Source organism: Echinops telfairi, unplaced genomic scaffold (assembly GCF_000313985.2).
Source record: "Echinops telfairi isolate 266 unplaced genomic scaffold, ASM31398v2 ScPeMD7_7400;HRSCAF=8409, whole genome shotgun sequence".
Lineage (NCBI taxonomy): Eukaryota > Metazoa > Chordata > Mammalia > Afrosoricida > Tenrecidae > Echinops > Echinops telfairi.
In genome coordinates this window covers 44,826,314-44,834,621 of record NW_022111300.1, presented here as the reverse complement: position 1 = coordinate 44,834,621, position 8,308 = coordinate 44,826,314, and the positions used below count along the sequence as shown (strand labels likewise).

Below are 8,308 nucleotides of genomic sequence, written 5' to 3'. Positions count from 1 at the left end.
TCGGGGCTCTGCAGGGCAGCTCGCCCCGGGGCGCGGGCTGCTGGGGGGCCAGGGGACGGAGGGAGCGCTGCTCTGGCTGCCCGCGCCGGGCAGGCGCGCCCCCGGTCCTCCCGGTGTCCCCAGCCGCGACTTACTCGAGTGGAAGGAAGCCAGGCCTCGCCAAAAGATGGTTGAAAAGCCCGTGAGCCTCCACCCGGGATCTGGAAGCAAACGTGGTGTTTTGTGATCCTCGCAATGGTGGCGAATAAGTACGGAGAGAGGATGCTATCTTCGGATACATTGAAAGCTGAACTTCTCCCTGGAGGTGCAAGAAGGGGCTCTAGGAGTTAGTTAGGGATTTGGAGCCCTTTTCGCCTGAAACGGAGCCACGAAAGAATGGCAGACACCCCCTGGGGTGGGGAGAAAGCCCTGGTGTAAAAGACACACGTTTCGCTTGCAGAGAAAAAAAACCCCACTGGGGCTAGATTGAAACATGGCATGTTGAGTTCATGTAGGTTTTTCGGTCCTGTGTGTGTGTATGTGCGCGCGCGCGCGCGCGCGCGGATGTGTGTGGTTGTGTTGTGTGTTTCGTTTTGGGTTTTCATGGGGAAGGATACTGAGTAAACAAGATGTAATAGCTAGGTCTTTACATTCCAAAGGGGAGATGGTGGATAAGTGCCACCAGCAGGCACAGCACTTACAGCAGGTGGTCCCAGACCTCCAGAACACAAAAGACACCCATAGAAACCAGCCAAAGGCCACAAAGGTGTACAATGGCCGCACAGGGGAGAGGGAGACAAGCTAAAGATTTCCATTCCGAGCAGGCACAGAATGGTGTTTTCACCAACCCTGTGCGCTGCTTCCTGAATTGTTCACAGACGTCTACGAGAGGGAGAAACGCCACATCAAGCTCATTTCATTGTGCTTACACTGGAAAGAGGGCAAAATGGAAGGATCTGAAGAAATGGGGGAGTGAGGGGGAGTCACCCTCCCAGTTAAAAAGGCTCCTTCCTTTTTGATCAGATTGCTGATAGTCATGTCCCCAGAGGCCCAATGAAGACAACACCCCACCAGCGTTTGGGGTGGGGGGGGGTATTGTATTTGAAATTAGATTTAACTCCGTCCTATTTGCAACGTGCCCTGAGAAGTTCCGTTGTGGCTTTGTTATGTGTTTTAAATCTCAGTATGCCTCTCCCTGGCATGAACTTCCATTGACGGAGCCATTGTTCTGCGATCTGGGGGCACGCTATGATGAAATTGGAAGTAGCATTTTTGCTATTTAAGCCTTTCCATGTGAATGACCTGAATGTCTTATGGGAGAGTTGTTAGTCTTTCGTGGGGAACAGCAGATTGGTTGGCGTTGCACATATATTGAAATACATATTTACCCGCATTGAGGAAGACTGGCCCCAGCCCCGCGCGGAACAGCAGATTGGTTGGCGTTGCACATATATTGAAATACATATTTACCCGCATTGAGGAAGACTGGCCCCAGCCCCGCGCGTATCAGTGCTACAAGATGATGAAATTGAAACTTACATCTGCTTCTAAGCCCGAAAACGGTGCCAGCCTTCTGTGGGTTGCAGTTGCAACTTTTACCTGGACTTGATTTCATTTCAAAAGGGAGCCCTTTTTTTGTTTTCCCCGCCCCACCCCCACCCCTGCCGCCTGCCCAAAGGTGGGCCTTTATTAATATGCATGTGAAAAAAAAAAACGATGCACTGGAGAGTAGACCAGGACCTGCTAATTTGCAAAGCTTGGTGCAGCTAGACGGATTGCTATATATGGAATTGCCTAATGTGCCTACCAGAGAAAAGCCTGGGTTTCATGGATTTAGAATCTTTGTTTACTTTAAATACTCTGGCCCTCCCCTCCCCCACGCCTGCCTTAAGCGTTGCAGGCGAGCAAAACGGCAGCGTTGGAATGGCTGTGGGAGTAACAGGGCCCAAACCGTGGACTGAGTAGCTTCTACGATCGTTCGCTGCAGGGCTGCCTCGTGGCTTCCTCACGCCAAACCCCCTTTGTGGCAGCTCCCTGGGTACAAAGCCCCGAGTTTTGGTGGGGCTTTCGCTGGAGGAAATCGTTTTCAAAGCACAATACGCCACTGACACACTTGGCCTGGCAACAGATAGAGCTCGGCAAGGGGCTCTCACCACCAGAAACAAGGATAATGCTTTCTTGCGAATTGCCCCGGTTGCTTTTTCATTTAAAAAATAAACGAGGGGCACACAGCGCCCGCTTTCCCAGGTAGGCCCTTAGACCCACAGCGAGAGGCAGGAAATCCATCTTGTTCCATTTCATGAAATCAGGGTTTCACAGCTGAAAAGGGCGGCTTTCAGCCTAGATTTTAAGTAAAGGAGGCTCCCTTCTAAAATCAAAACGAAAATTGACACAAAGACCCATGACTTTTCTGCAGATGGAAGGTAGCTACTTTCTGCTCGGGGCAACGACACAATTAACAACCGGCTATGCAAAACTGCACTACACCAGAGAGGCAGGGCAGAACAAAGAAGTAAGAGGATTCTAAGGCCAAACAGAAACTAAAGGCATTCCACATCCTTCAGGATTTTGTTGTTGCTATTTTTTTTTTAATTACTAATCTCATTGTCTTCGGGGTTCTTCCCCCCCCCCCTCATTAAAGTATTGCAAAAATCTCAGCTTTCGGGCGGTGGTGGTGTGAATTCTTTTGTGGTTTGAAGTGGCTAGCTAGCAATCCACACGTCATACTTTCCCTCCAAATTCCATCGTGAAATAGTTAAATTCCTTTGTTAGGCAAAGTACACAAAAGGTGTGTTCCCCCAGGAGGGGGAAGAAAAAAAAGAAAAGAACCCCTTTCTTTCTCACCAGCAAAGGAAGGATTTGAGGTTCACATTTAAGCTAGGCCTGGGGATTTAGAAACTGTTCTCCCCATTCTGTTCGATCTGCCAACTGGTTTCCGATGGACTGATTCCACTGCTCTGCCCTAGCATTCTAGCTAAGGAGTGGCCAGCCAAAAACAAGAGGGAGGGGCAGAAAAAAAGAGAATCGATCTTTTCTTTTATTGTTTAACACCATCATCAGACTGCAAAGATCCAGATTATTTTTCTATTTCTTTTCATTGTGATTTCAAATAATATACCCTTGAGGGAAATCATAACTAGATTTAAAATATGATTAGCCTGAGGGGAGGTGGGAGAATGAATTCCCTCACCCTTTGTTAATGGTTCCCGGCCAAACCCCTCCCCTCCCCTCTCCTGAGGCGCAGCCCTGGGACTGCGGCAAAGGCCTTTCACTCTGGGTCCTGGCTGGGCTGGGTACAGGCTTGAGCATTGTCCTGGAGGCCCTTAAATACATGATTGACCCCCTTGCTCCAGGCAGGCCTTTAGATGGGCTCACTAATCCTTTATCACCCCCACCCCCACCCCTGCCTTGTTGTTTCTTAGCCTAAATTCTGGAAAGCAGGCCTTGCCCAAAGAAAGAGAAGGGTGACTTGATTCTGTCTGTGCCTTCTCTCCCGCAGGTTTGACAAGCTGCGGAGTGAAGAGGCCGGCCTGTGAGCTCAATGTAAGGTTGCCCAACCCTGTGGAACTTCTACATATGTTCCACCTTCCTTAAAAGGAATTTGGGCTGTTTCCGACTGACTCTCTAAGTCCCCTGTGAGGAGGAGGAAGCAGGAGAGGAAGTTAGAATGGAAGCAATCAGGCTTAATCCTGTGAGACCCCACTGGAACCTGGGGAGGGAACACACAGGAAGTGGGGGGAGGTGAGGGGTGGACTAGACTGGTTCCAGCTGACAAGGACTCCCCACAGGTCTCCTGCAGCACGCAGGCTGCTTGAGCAGATGTGGGACCCCATCTTTGCCTCCTGCCTGATCCAAGGCCCCCATCCCACCATGCGCACCAGTTAGCCCAAAGCCTTGAACATCACATAGTGGATCTTAACTAGTTGTTTGTCAACTGAGGAATGGATGGTGTTTGTGGTTAACACATTCAATTACTCACAGTTCAGGGGGGGGGTTTGAGCCCACCCAGAGGTGCCTTGGAAGAACACCCTGGCCAGCCACCTCCGACAAATCAACCATTGAAAACTCTGGAGCACAGCTCTTCTCTGACACACCTGGGGTCCCCATGAATCAGAATCCCATCGGTAATGATTGGTACGGAATAAATAATGAGCCGACAGACACCTCAAAGTATGTCCCCAGGTAAGCACAAGACTATATGTCATTATGGTTGGACACCGTCATGTTTGGGCCACACATGCTCTTCAGGTTGTGTCCACCCACCCCCTACCTGCCAAACACTCACCCCTAAGTCCCACATGGGGAAGTGCCGGGGTTCCCTCCCAGGGAGCAGCCAACGATTGGCCTTGATTTGGGCCATCTCTGAAGGGCCATCCCAGCTTCCAGGCTCCCTCTCAATGTGGGAGGCCTCCATTGTTCCACCTGTGTGGGTTCTACCTTCCTTAGACCCTTGCAGGTGTAGCCTCCGACATTACCCTGAATCTGTGTCCAGGAAACTCAGCCCACCAAACCAAATGCTGCTTCAATGCCACCACCCTCTGGAAATGGCATTGACTCCCACCCACCCCCAACTACTCAGTCACGGGGCCACGGTGGATTCTACCAATCAAGTAGCTCTTGATCCCAATCCCCTTTCCATATTCACCATCCCAACTCAACATGAAGCCAGCCGTCTCAAATTGGGGCTCCTCTCCTCTGACCAAGCCGGAAGCTTTCTCCATTCTAAGGCTCCAAGGATGTTTCTAAAGGTCTCCTCTCGCTACTGTATCTCTCAAGTTATGTTTCCTAAAATAAGATCTGGAGTCAGTAGACCGGATTTACATGACTCACTCCTGCTTCCGTATCCATATCCTTTGTCCCTCCCTCCTTGAATGCATTCCAAGAGCAGCCTTGTTGAACTCCCTGTTCTCTGAATGGGTCCAGGTTCTTATTTTGAAGCCTTCCTGTAGACAAGCTGGGTCTGCTTTGTATTTGGGGGTGTTTTTTTAATCCTTTTATTAGGGGCTCATACAACTCTTATCACAATCCATACATACATCAATTGTGTAAAGTGCATTTGTACATTCACTGCCCTCATCATTCTCAAAACATTTGCTCTCCACTTAAGCCCCTGGCATCAGCTCATTTTTCCCCTCCCTCCCCGCTCCCCCCTCTCTCATGAGCCCTTGATAATTTATAAATTATTTTCTCATATCTTGCCCTGTCCGACGTCTCCCTTCACCCACTTTTCTGTTGTCTGTCCCCCAGGGAGGAGGTCACATGTAGATCCTTGTAATCAGTTCCCCCTTTCCAACCCACTCTCCCTCTACGCTCCCAGTATCACCACGCTCACCACTGGTCCTGAAGGCATCATCCGCCCTGGATGCCCTGTATTTCCATTTCCTATCTGTACCAGTGTACATCCTCTGGTCTAGCCAGACTTGGAAGGTAGAATTCGAATTGTGGTGGTGGGGGGAGGGGAGGAGGAAGCATTTAGGAACTAGAGAAAGTTGTATTTTTCATCGTTACTACATCGCACCCTGACCGGCCCTGCTTTGTACTTTGAAATTGTTCTTTCCCCAAGATATGTGAGGTTCATTTCGCTCTCTCACTTCTGGATAAGGTCTTTGGAGGTCAAGAACAATAATACAAAGGCTCACTGGGGCTCCCCAATGCCATCACAATTTTAAAATTAAATGTTCTGAACATCAAGATTAACTGATAGAGGTTTTCTTTTTTTAACGACAAGTGAAGATCGGGGATAACCTTATACTTTACCTTATTATTATTATTAAGTGAAAAATATACTGAAATCTTATTTGAGATTTCTTACTTAATCCTGAAAGACCAAAAGTCACGTGCACTGAAGAAAGCAGGGATTATTTTGGGAAGGATAAACAAAAGCATAAACAAATGAATTGTAAAATGTGAACATCATAACCAGAAAGCAATATGGCTACAAAATAAAATACATTCCTTTGTCAGCAAACAGTTGGAAGAGTCTTAGAAAATATTGCTTGAGATTTGATGACACAAGTATTAGAATAAATTATACAGTGTAGGAGGTTTGCTCTACTGCTGAAAGAAAAGTACAGCTATTTCTAACATGCCACTGCTTGGGGTATTGGCTTGATGATTCCAACGAGAATATACTTCCTGGGGGGGAGTGGGGGAACCCTTACTGTTTACAAACCATCCAATGAAAGACTTTGTAAACAAGGTGTGATCAACAATGACTAGCTTCTTCAATGGAAACTAGACTGTGTCATCTGGGAGAGCTGAGCTCAGTGGGACGGTCCTGGTTTGAGGGGAGTCTCAAGTTTTCCACCTTTGGCGGGGTAGAGCCTTATCACTTCTATTAGTGGAATTATTTGAATTTTCCCTCTCCAGTAGGTTTCTGCTTTATCGCTTCCAGACGTCCCAGCTCTTCTTTAGATGTATGTGCGCATACACACACCCTTGCAGGAGGCCCACTCCGGTTGGTACTGGCTCACAGCAGCTCTGTGCACCACATGAAACTGCTCGGGCGGCAGACACCAGTCCTTGCTGTGTTTGAACCCATCCTGGCAGCCGGTGTGCCAATTCCTCTTATCAAGGCTGCTCTTTCCCTGTTCCTCTACGTGGCCAAGTAGAACAGCCTTTTCCAGGGATGGGTCCTTTCTGATACCATGTCTAAAGTCTGTGAGTGGAAGTCTCACCCTGCTCAGTTCTCAAAAGGATCCAGCTCCATTTCTTCCAGCACAGATGTGTTCAGTCTTCAGGCAGTCTGTGATATATTCAATTTCCTTCACCAACACCATAATTCAAATGCACCAATTATTCCCCTACTGTCCTTATTCATCATTTAGTTTTCTTATGCATAGGAGGCAGTTGACAATACCATGGTTTTGAGTCAGGCATACTTTAATCTCCAAGGGATTTTTTTTTTTAAGTTTTTTTTTTGTTACTTTTTTACATTTTAAAGAGGTTTTTATAGTAGATTTATAATACAAATATATAGACATATATTTATATCTCTATAGATATGGATACTGATACATATTTAAACTTATACACACATATATAAATGATGTAACAATAACTCTTCATGAAGCTGCTTCAAAAAATTCTGGATTACGTCATAAAAATTCTAGCACTCAAAATTCACCCCCAAATCCTTCACAGATGAGGTACCGCAATAAAGAAGTTGAAGCCAGAAACCCACAGACTTTTTTTTTGACTCACAGATTATTATAAGACACCATCAGTAATGAACACACAAGAAAGTATTGGACAGAGTGTGAGAAAAGTGTGGAACAAAACTCAGAATCCTAAAAGAAGCCAGGCTACCTGGTCAGACGGAGACTGGGGGAACTCCAGGCCTATGGCCCTCAGTCAGCCTGCTGGGCTGGAACTGAACTCATCTACATGGCTCCATTTTCAGCCAAACAATAGACAGGTCTATCCCAGGAACAATAACACTAGTGAAATACCACACCTTAGAACAGTCAACCATTTGAAATCAAAAGGACAGCACTTCCCTAAGTGCAAAGGTCAGAGGGTTGGGAGAGGAGGCGGGAAGGAAACAGGAACAGAGAGGAAGTGGAATGAGTGACGCCACAAGGGGAAGGGCTGCGTTCCATGGGATGAATCAAGATACGTATCCAGTGTTGAGTGTCAGCAATGTGTTGTCAGTCTTCATCCAATTCACAAGAGAACATTAAACAAAAAACACACCATCGGGATTGATTTCAAGAGGGATAGCAGTGAGAGGGTTCTCAGAGGGAACAATCACTTTGAAAGCCACTTTCTACTATGAAGAGCATGAGGATGAAGGATCTTCAGATTTTTTTGCATCCCACAATGGTTTGCTGGATAATCGTGGCAAAGAATTTACAGGATGAGTTATTCATTGACCTTTTTAAAAAGAGAAGAGTTTCGTAAATCCGGGCAACCACCCGCTTACCAGCTTGTTTCCAGCAGGAGGTAAGGGCCTCAGAAAAGGCAAGAGGTTCACGCGTGCTCTTCTGGGGCAGTCTGGTTTCTGACTGTGGTAACCACGAAGGATGGTCAAATTGGCACGTGTGGAACTATCGATGATCAGTTAGCTGTGGAAATTGTGGACCTCACTGCCAGGAGAATGTGGGCTCAGTCCCGGTTCTGTTCTGTGCACTGTCCTGTCGGGTTGGTCTTCTCTGCTCTACTCTACCCTACTCTACTCTTCTCTACTCTACTCCTCTACTCTTCTCTACTCTACTCCTCTCTACTCTACTCCTCTCTACTCCTCTACTCTTCTCTCCTCTACTCCTCTACTCTTCTCTCCTCTACTCCTCTACTCTTCTCTCCTCTACTCCTCTACTCTTCTCTCCTC

The 8,308-nt window shown here is 47.3% G+C and overlaps 1 protein-coding gene across 1 annotated transcript in view; it reads right to left on the bottom strand.

The window, feature by feature from the left end:
• Positions 1–361, bottom strand: part of ZNF532 (zinc finger protein 532) — a 114,057-nt gene extending 113,696 nt beyond the window's left edge. The window contains exon 1 of the mRNA XM_045296204.1: positions 135–361. The gene's annotated coding sequence lies outside the window, so the exon portion shown is untranslated. The remainder of the gene's footprint in view (positions 1–134) is intronic.
• Positions 362–8,308: the final 7,947 nt, after the last annotated feature.